Genomic DNA, 12661 nt, shown 5'->3' with positions numbered 1-12661 from the left:
TAAAATTTAGAGATAGAAATAATGTAACGTTTGGAATTTAGAGACTAAATAAAAACCGGATTAAATTTAGGAATCAAATGGATATTTCTTCCATGTTTAATATGAGAAAAATAGTTGATTCGGGGATAAGAATCAAACTCAGAATTAATATAAAAGTTTGACCCATAAATATAGTGTTCTTAGTTGAGTAGGGGTTTACCAACCTTTACATAAATCAATGTCATAAATATTTGAGTAGTCTTTCATACTTAGTAAAGTCTATTTAATAATATATATAGAATTTGAATTTCTCATTACTCCTTTCACTGTTAAAAGAAAAGGAACAAAATAGACTGCACGTGGGAAGGATCTCAGCAGGCTTCTTGTGATTGAAAGGGAAAAGTTTAGGGTTTTAATGTTTGTGATAGCAATTGCTCCTTAAGGATTCTGCCCTTTACATAAATCACTGATGGGATGGACAGCTATAAATTTGGTCCCTCTTCTTTGCCTTTGTTTGACCATCCTCATGTTGAAAGGCCCTCCAACTATATTAAGTCGTCTCTCAAAGTTTTTACTTCACAATTCAACAAATTAAAAGAAAGATATTCCGCTCGAACCTACAACCTCTAAAAAACGTCATTAATATCTTAATCTGTTAAGACATAATAGTATGAGAAGTTAATTAGAAGAGTTCTGCTCATGGTTTAAGTCGGGCATGAGTTTGTGAAAACTTGAGGTTGGGAAATTTAGTATAAGTCAAGTTTCAATTATGCAAAGACATAAGTGTCTTTGCTTTTAAGTGGAAGTTTGAACCGTTGACTTCTTGGTCGAAGAAATAATGTTTTATAGTTCAACAATTGTAAAGGTGAGAGATTGAATCATCAACTTTTGAAAAGATAATTGATATCTTATCCACTGAACTATACTCATATTAATTTGTAGATTCGAGTCTATAAATATAATATGAGTATGCAACCAATGTGGTTATTAAATCTACTAAGAACAATGATTAGATGTAGCTTAGATTGCACCTAATCCACACTCTTTTTTCCTTTATACACAAAAAAATAAATTTTTTATTAAAAAATTACCAAAGACAATATTTTATTGAACAATTGTTTGGACTACACAAAGATAATCCAATCTAAGTAGCACATAAGTATTTAAGCAAATTCACATACAAAATATAAATTCAGTTTTTTTTGAACCCATAAACTTAATTGATGAGCTAAACAAAGATCCCTACAAACAAAACTTGAATTTATTTTGCCTCTCTCTCTCTCCACCAACTTTTCTCATATGCATTGGTTGACAAATCATGTTATGTCCTTTTTGCATGCACCTTCCATCATGTGAACAAAAGACCTTCCCATTGGACAAACATGGGAGCAAATGTGTTGGCATAATTTTTAGAGTTTTTTTTTTTAAAAAATAAATAAAATAAAATAAACCACTTAAAAAGTGAAAAGTTAATTTATCATTTCAATAAAAAGAGAGAAATTGAAATGAATTGTAATGGTCCAATAAGACCAAAAGTAGGACAGCCTAACAACAAGAGGAAGAATATTTGCAAAAATAAAATAAAAAAACAACTTGGCAAATGGCATATTGGCAATTGTCATTATAATCCTTAAATAGACATACACAACTGTTTGGTTGGTAAGGATTTTTAATTTATGGGATTTTTAAGAAAATCTTCTTTCTTTTTCTCATTTATTGATTTCTAATAATAACAGGAAAAAAAAAAAAAAAAAAAAAAAAAAAAAAAAAAAAACTTCTTATATTCCTATATTTCATTTTCATAAAATTGGATCTACCAAACACATAGTTTTGTTTTCTATGTTTTTAGAAAAACTCAGCTATCAAACATAGTTGTCAAATTTCTAAATTCAGTAGGATTATGGCCACACCTTATTAAAATAGACATTATATATCTTGAAATTGACTTTTGTCAAATTCTCTCACCTTTTGTTTATTATGATGGGTAGTCATTTAGGATAATATTTTGGTTAGATTACAAGTTTAGTTTTTAATTTTTAATTTTATGTTTGTTTGGTCTATAAATTTTAAAAAGTGTCTAATAAGTTCATGAACTTTTAGCGTTGTGTCCAATAAATTCAAGAACGTTAAAAAATGTATGTTAGATTCCTTAATATTCTATATTTTGTCGAATAGATTTCTAAATTTTTAATTATGTGTTTAAATTTTTAGAAATTATTTGATCTATTAAATATAAATTCGGATTTTATATCTAATGGAACACGTTAATTTAGAATTTTGAAAAAAATTAGAAGTTCAATGACTAAATTTACAATTTTGGATATTTAAGGGCCAAATAGACAAAATATTCAAAGTTAAGGGACTAAATTGTACAAAATTAAATTTTTTATCTATTACATCAATTAATTTCTAATATATCAAATATTTATTGAATACAAAATTGAAAGTTGAAAGTTCAAGAAACTATTTAGTTCAACATTGAAAATTTTGGAATTTATTAGACATTTAAAAAAAATTAAAAATCAAATAAACAAACTTAAAAATTGAGGAATTAAATTTATAATTTAACCTTTTTGTTATTTATTACAAAATTTAAGCCTTGTTTCATGGATCTAACTTCTAACTTTTGAACTCTATATGTTGTCAAATTAAGGAGATGCAATAAATAAAATACATATTTTTCTAGTTGATGTTTTATTTTGACACCCTTTTTTCCTAAACTAACCAAAAATATATTTGACAATCAATTGGGACTTTTTTCCTTCAAAATCATTAGTTTCTTAAATTCTACCTTTAACCTCTTACAAAAAGTATGAGTCTCATGTTTGGTATCAAATATTAGAAAATAATAATGACCATGGACCTAACTTAATTTACAATAAAGTTCTTTATAAAACTAAAGTCCCTTGGTAACTATGTCGTTTTTTATTTTTGATTTTTAAAAATTAAATCTATTTGATCTCAATTTCTTACAAGGATTTACATCTTTCTTAAGTATAATAATTGAATTGTTAGCAAATTCTAAAAATAAAAACAATTTTTTTGAAACTACTTTTTTTTAGTTTTCAAATTTTGGTTTAGTTTTTTAAAATATTGATTTAAGGATGATATGAGTGTTTATAGATTTAATTTTCAAAAATTAAAAACAAAAAATCAAATAGTTATCAAATGAGACATAACATTTTCTCATAGTTACATGTACTACTTTTTTTAGGGTGCTGGTTAAAATCTCCATGTCCCATTTGTTGTATTTAATTAAAAAGAAAAAAAATTTTATCAAGCTTACTTTGAAATTTATATCCATATTTAATTATGATATTAACAAATAAAATCATTCATACAAAAGTTTAGAGTTTGAATTGGGATACCTAGGACTAAAAATTGATTTTTACTTGCTCTTTTTTCACCATATGCAAAATTTATTTATTTATTTTGGAAATTTCTTGATTTCCCCCTAAGTAGGGTTTTTACATTTCAACTAAATTCATCATGTATATTATTTCATGGTTTTAATCCAACAAAATTTACCGGCAAACTTGTCAAAGTTGAATCAAATCAAATCGTTGCCATAAAATTAATGGACTAATATTCATTTTATCTTATATGAAATCAAATTATCCAATATATGTTATTGAAGCTTCCTAAATTCATTAAGTTGTAAGGATTTATTCCTTCCAAATTTATTTTGGTACTAAATGCCACTAAATTATTTCTTAAATTGAATAAGGGTGGTTTTTTTTTTTTTTTTTTTTTTAAATTATTTTTACTATCTGATTCCACATTTGGATAAGAGTTGTTTTCAAATATAGAAAAGTGAGACAAATTATTTATAAATATAGCAAAATGTCACTATCTATCAGTGATAGACAATGATAGACATTACTGATAAACATTTATTTGTGTCAGTGATAGGCATTGATAGATGTGATAGATAATGATATTTTGTTATATTTATAAAAATTTCTAGTGGTTTTTTCATTTAAAGTAATTATCCTTTGGATAAAATAAATTTTGATTTAAATTAAAATAGGTATTTCATGTTTATTGTTTATTTTCAAAAGTGATTTTAAAATCACCACCTCACTTAAAAAAAAAAAGCATTAGATTTAGAAGAACAAAAAATAGAGGGTGGCAAACAAGTGTAAAAATTATGAGGAAACTAAAAATTTAAGAGAGAAAAATAGAGAGCTAAAAAAAGAGTTTCAAAAGAAAGGTTAAAGATAGGAGAGACAATTTTTGTTTAAAGTGGGGTAAAAAAAATTAGACAATTTTTGTTTAAAGTGGGGTAAAAAAATTAAGGAGATAAGATATCTATAAATATTTTAGAGAGAAAAACTTGAGAAAAATGGTTATGAGGGAGGCACAACAAAGTTTTGAGATAATTTTTTTTTTTTTTTTAAAAAAGTTAGAAATATATAGAATCAAAGGTAAAAAGAAAAGGTTAAAAGAAATATAAAAGTTGTAGAAAAAAATGTAGTGATAAAAAGTTTATAAAGGTTTTAGAAATATTGGAGAGAAAAAGAAGTGAGAAAAAATGGATAAAATTTTAAAAGAGAGATTAAAGTTAAAAATAGATAGTATAAAAATTTCATAAAATAGCAAGAAAAATGGTAGAAAAAGAATGAGGAAGAGGCAAAACTTAACCCATAAAAAATTAAGTGTACACATAATTTTAAACTAATAAAGGGAAATATAGTAACTATCTCAATTGTTTTCAACATTTTTTTTCCATCTATAAACACCTGTTTAAATACTTAAAAAATCAATCTAAACACATCCAAAATTTCTCACGATAGATCACTTGAAAATCAATTTAGAAGTGTGATTGAATGGATTTGGAGTCACTTATGCCCTCTTTGAGAATGAAAATTATTAGTAAAATAGAAGAATAATGAATCAATGATTGGAATCAACCACTAATTTAAGATTTTCTAAGTATCATAGTTTAAAATTTTGAATTTTGATAGACTCAAGATTTCGGTAGGGAGAGAATTTCGATTTTTCCCAATTTTTTAAAATTTCAAAATTTTCATCGATATTTGATACTTCCATCAAAATTTGGAATCTCAATTTTTTTATTCTTATTCTTATTATTTTTTTAATTTTTAGTTATGCTAGTTCAAGGAAAAATTTTCTCTTTTACCATCCGAAATCTTTATTTTCAGGAAATCATATTATTATTTAAATATTTTCAATTGAATTTTCACATCATACCACCTCAAACTTGAATTAACGTGAGTTATCTAATGTTCTTCCAATTTTCTCTCAAGCTCGATCTACTTGTAGAGTTTTTTTTTCTTCTTTCTTTTCAATTATGTTGTGTTATGTTTAATTTAATCTTATGCTTTTTGTATCTCACTTATGTTTAATGTTATGGTTTTTTATTCTTGTATAAATTTCATTTTATAATAAACAATTTACAATTATTTTATATGCAAATATTTAATGTCCTTTAATTTTATAATTAATTTTTAATATTTGATATTGTCTTATAATTATTATTATTTTTTTTTTTAAATTATGCTCTCGTATCGACATTTACACAGATATTTTATAATATATATCTAAATATCGTCTTACTTTATAAAAAAGATGATTAAAAATAGTCATTTATGGTCTAATTCAACCACAATCAATGTTTTATTAACTAATGATAACAATTTCTATTAATTTTCATAAATTTTCATAAAGTTTCCTATAATTTCTATCAATATTGATATTTCCTTAAAATCGAGATCTCAATATTTCCATTGACATCGATATTTTGAACCTGCTAAATACCCTATAGAAAATGTATTTTTTCTTTCTTTCTTTTTTCTTAGAAACTATAGAACAAGTAATCTTATTTCTTTCCTAAACTTTTATCAATCTCATACTAGTTTCTTATTTTGTGACAAATATGAGCATAATTCAACTAACATACAAATTATACTATCGACTTTGAGGTTAGAGGTTCAGTTTCTCCATTTTACATATTGCAAACATAAGTATTCTAAAATCCATTGTTTTTTGTTTTTGAAAATTAAGCATACTTTTTCCACATTTTTTACAATAATTTGCATATTTCTTAAGTACCATGGTTAAATTCTTAAGCAAATTCTAAAAATAAAAACAAACTTTTAAAAGTTATTTTTTTTTTTAGTTTTAAATGGTTTGATTTTTTAAAGCATTAGTAAAAAAATAAATAACAAAAGAAGAAATTTGGAGGTGAAAGTAGTGTTTATAGACTTAATTTTAGAAAACCGAAAACAAAAAAAACGAAATGATTATCAAACAATTAACTTAAATCTGGTATGAAACATATGGAATACAAAATTGAAAGTTTATAGATATGTTAGCCATTTAAGGCACAAAATTAAAATTTTAGAGATTTATAAGACACGATTTTAAAATTTTATAAACTAAACTAGTAATTTAATATTTATATAAATATAAAACACATTGATGTAACATCTAAATCATGTAGCAGTAGTTAAAAAATTATAATAAACTCTTATAAAATTATCCAGCAAAATATTTAAGTAAATAATGAAATTTAAAATATTTATTAAAATTTCTTAAAATAAATCTAAGTTAAAAAAATTATTTTTTTTAAAAAAAGTTATTAAAGACTAAATAATATTTCTATATTTGTATTTGTAGTTATATGTGATAAAAATTAAAAATATAATTAATTTTTTGAACGATGTTTCAAATATAAAAAAATGAACAAAAATATTTAAAAAATATAGCAAAATTTCAAAATCTATTAATGATAGACACTAATAGAAATCTATCCGTGTCTATCAATATCTATCATTGATAGATTTTGAAAATTTGCTATATTTTATAAATATTTTTAACAATTTTATCATTTAAAATAATTTCTTAAAAACAATATATATGCACTAAAAGAAATGAGTGAAGTTGCAAATTGAAAAAATTGATATTACAAGACTATATAAATTAGAACTAAAAACAAAGGAATAAAAAATGGGTTTTTTAAATATAAAAAATATTTAAAAATATTTATACTTTATAGTAAAAAGCTTCTAAAATACAAAATACTTGAAATTTTTTTGCTATGAAATGTAAATATTTTTTTTGATTTTTCTATTTATAAAAATTTTACAGTTGATCGAGACTCAAACAAAAGAGGAGGGCATAATCTCTATGTTTCCACAACCCAATTACCACTCCACCATTCATACATTAGAACAATTGAATAAGTATATAAATATAAATAATCTTAATCCATGGAGAAGTTTTAGAGATGTCTACTTTCTTCATAAGAAATCGGGTCTCACGAAGATCTCGCCTTAATGGAACGAGAAATGAGGGAAGTAGTATAAAAAAGATTTCCCAAAAGCTAAATGAGGACGGAGAATCCATCCCGGTCCCATTAATCTCTTTTCTTATATTTATTACAATAAATTTATGTTATGTTATTTGTTGTTATTATATAAATATTATATTTAACTTTCAAGCTTTTTTAATAGTCAAGAAAATGAATATAGGGGCCTTTTAAATATAAAAATATTTAAAAATATTTACACTTTATAGCAAAAAGTTCTAAAAGTACAAAGTACTTTTGAGACTTTTTGCTATATAGTCTAAATATTTTTTGAATTTTTCTATTTATAAAAATTTTTCATGAGTATATTTGAATTAGTGTAGAAAAATAGATATATTTATCTAAATTTAGATTGTATATTATGAATAATTTGATAGATAATTCTTTTTTTCTACTAAAAAATTTGAGTAACTTCTCTTTAAATTCTAATCATTCATGTGAAATTAACCATATAAAAAAATTAGTAAAAATTTAATTAATTAATTAATTTTTTAAAAAAAATTAAATGGGAGAAAATTTCTTGCGAGGAACCCAATTCTCACGAATCTCTGGTAAGAAACCTTTGCTTCGATCTTTATGGAAAATTTCGTAAGAACAAAAAATGAAATAAGGAATAAGAACGGGGACGAAAAAGTCAACCTTAACTCCTCTCCACCCGTAGACATCTTTAAAAAGATACGATCTACTCCTATCACAAAATTGAAGGTTGGATCTCTGTCAACCATACTAAACAAAATAAATAAAACGTAAAGATGAAAGATTTTGGAAAAGAATGTGTAGGAATTTATGAGATTTGAATATCTAGAAAGTGAAAAATTAATGAACAAAAAGAGAAAGGGCCCACAAAAGAAAAGAGCAATAGGCATTGAAATTGAAAAACCTACAACCGTGAGAATGCTGATATGGTTGCCAAGTGTCACTTTTCTACTTGACTGTTCCGTACTCTATAGCACAGCGGCCAGCGCCAATGTGCCTTGCCAGCACATCTCATTATGACATGATTTTCAATGCCTTTTCTACTCAAAATTTCCCATATGGACACACTATTACTATTTTTTTTATTATTATTTTGTTGAACAACAATACAACCTGAAAATAAAAGTAACCAAAAAGAAGGATAAAAAGAAGTCACTCCTTTAAGAATCAACACCAAGTTGAACGTTTGTAAGTCTATTTGACATCAATTGTTGTTCATGTCCATAAGTTCACTAGATCTCTTTTTAAAACATCGTCTATGTGAATCAACAATGCTTTTGTTTTCAACATCCATTGAACTGCTTTATGAACTAATTGATTAGTTTGATGTCAATTGACAGATGAGATAGAGGATGTCGTAGATCTCTCTTTGTCAATCAAATAATATTTATATTTCACTAATCAAGAACTTCATCTAACTAGTAGTATCAGTAGAACCGGGTCGAATCATAAAGGGCCTAAGATAGAATCTCTCTAAACTAAATTGGTCTATGAAAAGAAGTAAAAAGGGGAGGTTTTTGGTTTGACGACGGGAAAGAAAAGTGCAGAAAGTAAGATATGTTGAGAGAGAGCGTGATACACGAGATTATCTTTGTCGATTAAGAGACTGTTGGGCTATCTATGGATTAATTCATTGATTTATGGTGCAATTGTGTATGGGTTATCTACTTCTCAAGCCTAATCGAATGTACGAAAATCCAGTCAAACTCCCTAGGAAAAACCAACACGTTATTGATTCTTAAATTAACTAAGTATTGTCATGTAAGCCTATTTACGGAGTTAACTTCATTAAGCTTTTGGATTGATTAGAGCATTAAGTTAATAAGGTTAAATTTAACCTAATGTATTTTCATTCCTTAGGTTTTGCTATCTTTCACTACTGGGTGGTCCTAAAATCCTAGTAATTGAACTATAGCTATAACTAAAACCTATTGTTACTCGAATTAGACACATAAATACAATTACAGTTACCTACAACATGCATAGCGTGGGCGAATGAACCTACGAGTATTAACAATTAAGTTGTCAATTGTAATATACTTATATGCTCATTCTAGACATTCAAACAAGGACTGAAAAATAAGAAGAAATAGAAAATCCCAAGAACATACATCAAAATCTCATAAAATCTATAGGAAATGCCCAATAAACCTCAAAACCGATATTGGGCCTCCAATTATTCATCAAGACTTGAATCCCAATCCCAACATATACAAATAAATCTAAAAATCTAACGAATGGCCAAAATTGAGCCCAGAACTCTTAAAATCGGCTAATCTCTCCTCCTCCTTACCTAAACATGAAAGAAGATATTTGTAAATACTGTGTCGCTGCACTATAGCCCTTGAGGGCCTCCTTGTCGAAGTGTAGTGCTGCGGTGCTACCATCACTTTTTCCAAATCAATCTCTCGGGAAGAAATGCCAAGCATGGTGCCACTACACTATGCTCCCAGGGGTATTTTGGCCATTTTTGCTCCTTTGAAGTCTGGTTGCTATTTTTAGCTCCTAATTGCTCCAAATTAACCCCGAATGACTTGTAATGATCAATTCTATCTCTTAGATGTTCGATACCTATAAAATCATTAAATAAACACATATAACCGAATAACGACCTTGAATTAAGTGGAGTAAGATAGCACAATTTCAATGCTATCATTAGTGATGGTGAAAAATATCAGTATGAAAATGGTGAGCTTACATATTCGCTTCATTTAAGGACCATCCCCATCTCTGAGATTTCACGATTTCCTTATTCTATAATAGAGTAGCAACACACAAGGACTCATTTTCCACCTCCAAGTCGAGGAAACTCACTTTAACTGCCACAAACAAACCCTTCCATTAGTATCCTTTTGAAAATAATTGGTTTTTACTTTAGCATCTTTTCTAAAATCGGGTTGGGGTTTGTACCATTAAAACATATTATTTATGAAGACAAAATTATAATGTGAACTAAGATAGTATCATACTTACTAGAAAATTTCCCCTTCCACTATTTCCAAAATTTATATATATATTTTTAAGATTATTATAATGAATTAAAATTTTTTATCATTCGATCTATTTAAATTCTTTTAAATTTTAAATGAAATTATTTTTTTAACAGAGCATAATTGGTTAATGTATACATCATGAATCAAGAGTTGAAAGTTTTGAATCTTCTCCCTTCACAAGTTGTTGAAGTTTCGTTTTTCTTGTTCTTCTCTATTCTTCTGAAAACTAAATGATGATGTGCACTACTACAAAGACAGTTTACTTGACGTTTGTAACTTTAAATTACTTGACGTTTTTATGAAAAAGTGTCAAGGAATAGGTAATTTTAAAAAAAAAATCAAGAAAATGTAAAAAAATCAAATGTTGGCAGAATTTTTTTGGTTTTTCTTCACTCTAACACAATTCTTGATATTGAGAAAACGTCAAGTGTAATTGTTGTTTTCCTATTATTTTTAAAACGTCAAGTATAATTTGTTTTAATTATTAGGCATTGGCTTCATTTTGTTTCTTTTTAGTTTTCATTTTTCCTCCCATGTGCGCTTCTTCCCCCTCTACGGAATTGTGAAAGACACAAAACCCTACGAAATTGCTCTCTTCTTCTTCCCTCTATGAAATTACTCTTTTCTTCCCGTGTGATTGTACCAAAACTTAGGGTTTGATACAATTGATGCCTCTTCTGTTGGTGTATATTAGCATGCAGCGGAAGCAACAAGGATCAATAAGTACTCTAATTCATTAATTTTGATAGAAATTAAAACATGTTCAACTAACATAAGAGGGTTTGAAGTTATACCTTTGTAGAACTCTTCAAGATCTTGATTCTTAGCTACAATTTTTTCCGAAATTTGTTGTGAACCACCTCAAGATCTTTCCCACTATACTCTTGGAGCTTTAGAATGAGTTGTGGGACTCAAGAACAACATGAACAACTAGAAACAAGGAGAGTAGCTCACTACTATAACCCACTTTGAAGAATAATTCTTCAACTTGAATTTTTCTGAAAAAACTCTTTGAATGCATGCCCCAATTTCACTCTAATCTTTTTTATTTATTGCAGGCTATCATGCAAAGAAGAATGCTGCATGGGATGTAGCTCATACTTGGAGTTATTGAAGCCAAGGTAAATGGGTTTTAAGTGAGCTAGTTTGAAGATGATAATGGAAAATCTCATTTTTCCATTTTGTGTAGATTTTGTAATTTTCCAAAAAACTAAATGATTTCAAAATCAATTTGATTTTAAAATTGAAAATATTATTAATTTTATAAAATTAATTTCATAAATTAATTTTCTAATAAAATTAATAATTAATTATTTAAATAATTCAATTAAATCTAATTAATTTAATGTCAAATATTAAATTAATTTTTACACAAATCCATCTTTATGTATTTAAATATAAATTCTCCTATTCCGTTTAATTCTAATTTTAACGTTTCAAATTAACTTATCATGCTACTCTAAAGCTTATCCATTTACGAGCTAGTAGGGGGGCCTCGCTAACCTACAGATCATGGGCTCCAACGATCCGAGATTAATTGGCTAAACTCACTATGCTGAATTAACCCCCATTCGTTAACTAATGGGTCACTCCACTAAAGCCCATAGTTGAACTCCCCTCACTGTAGATATATTATGTCCACTTGATATAACCATAATCAGTAAGTTGATTCTTCATAGGTTGTTCGTAATCACAGCTGTGTCGAGATCATCATTTTACCTCTATGAATACATCTTATTCCTTAAGTTCTTACAGACCATCTAATGAACAATTTTTAATTCATAATACCTATGAATCAAGTCCTTTCTCTATCATGAGAAGGTAGGGCCCCGATTGTTCAAGACCTGGAATCAGTACTTAAGAGAACAACCTATCTGCTAACCCTAAATCGGGTAGGAGTGAATTTTATCTTGCAGGACTATGTCCTCAGCTATTCATCCAGTCTTATCCCCAAAGTGGAAGGCTTATTGAGCAGTGCTGTTGGACTACTCTCACCCATGCAGATCAAAGGATAATCCCAAACAAATAGGAGTTCATAGCTAGCTTAGGATTAAGATCGAGTTAACCTAGGTTACTTAATAATGAAATAGTCAGTTTTAACAGTAAACGGTCAAAAGTGACTATTTTCATGGTCCAGTCTATATGCAAATTATTGCTAGGATGCCCCCACTCACATGTCTCGATCTGTGGATCACATCGTCGCATCCAATAGTGTTACCAGGATGATATATCCAATTTCATCCATATACTTATTAGACCATTTAGGCTATATACTATTAATTTGATCTTGTTTATATCACCACATAAAGTTAAAGTATTGAGACTATAGCCATGGATATGTTTATTGGATTTTCATAATAGAATGCAAAATCAACAACTT

The sequence above is a fragment of the Benincasa hispida genome, chromosome 8, assembly GCF_027475165.1.
Source record: "Benincasa hispida cultivar pf3 chromosome 8, pf3_genome.v1.1, whole genome shotgun sequence".
Taxonomy (NCBI): Eukaryota; Viridiplantae; Streptophyta; class Magnoliopsida; order Cucurbitales; family Cucurbitaceae; genus Benincasa; species Benincasa hispida.
Note: the sequence above shows the minus strand (reverse complement) of the source record.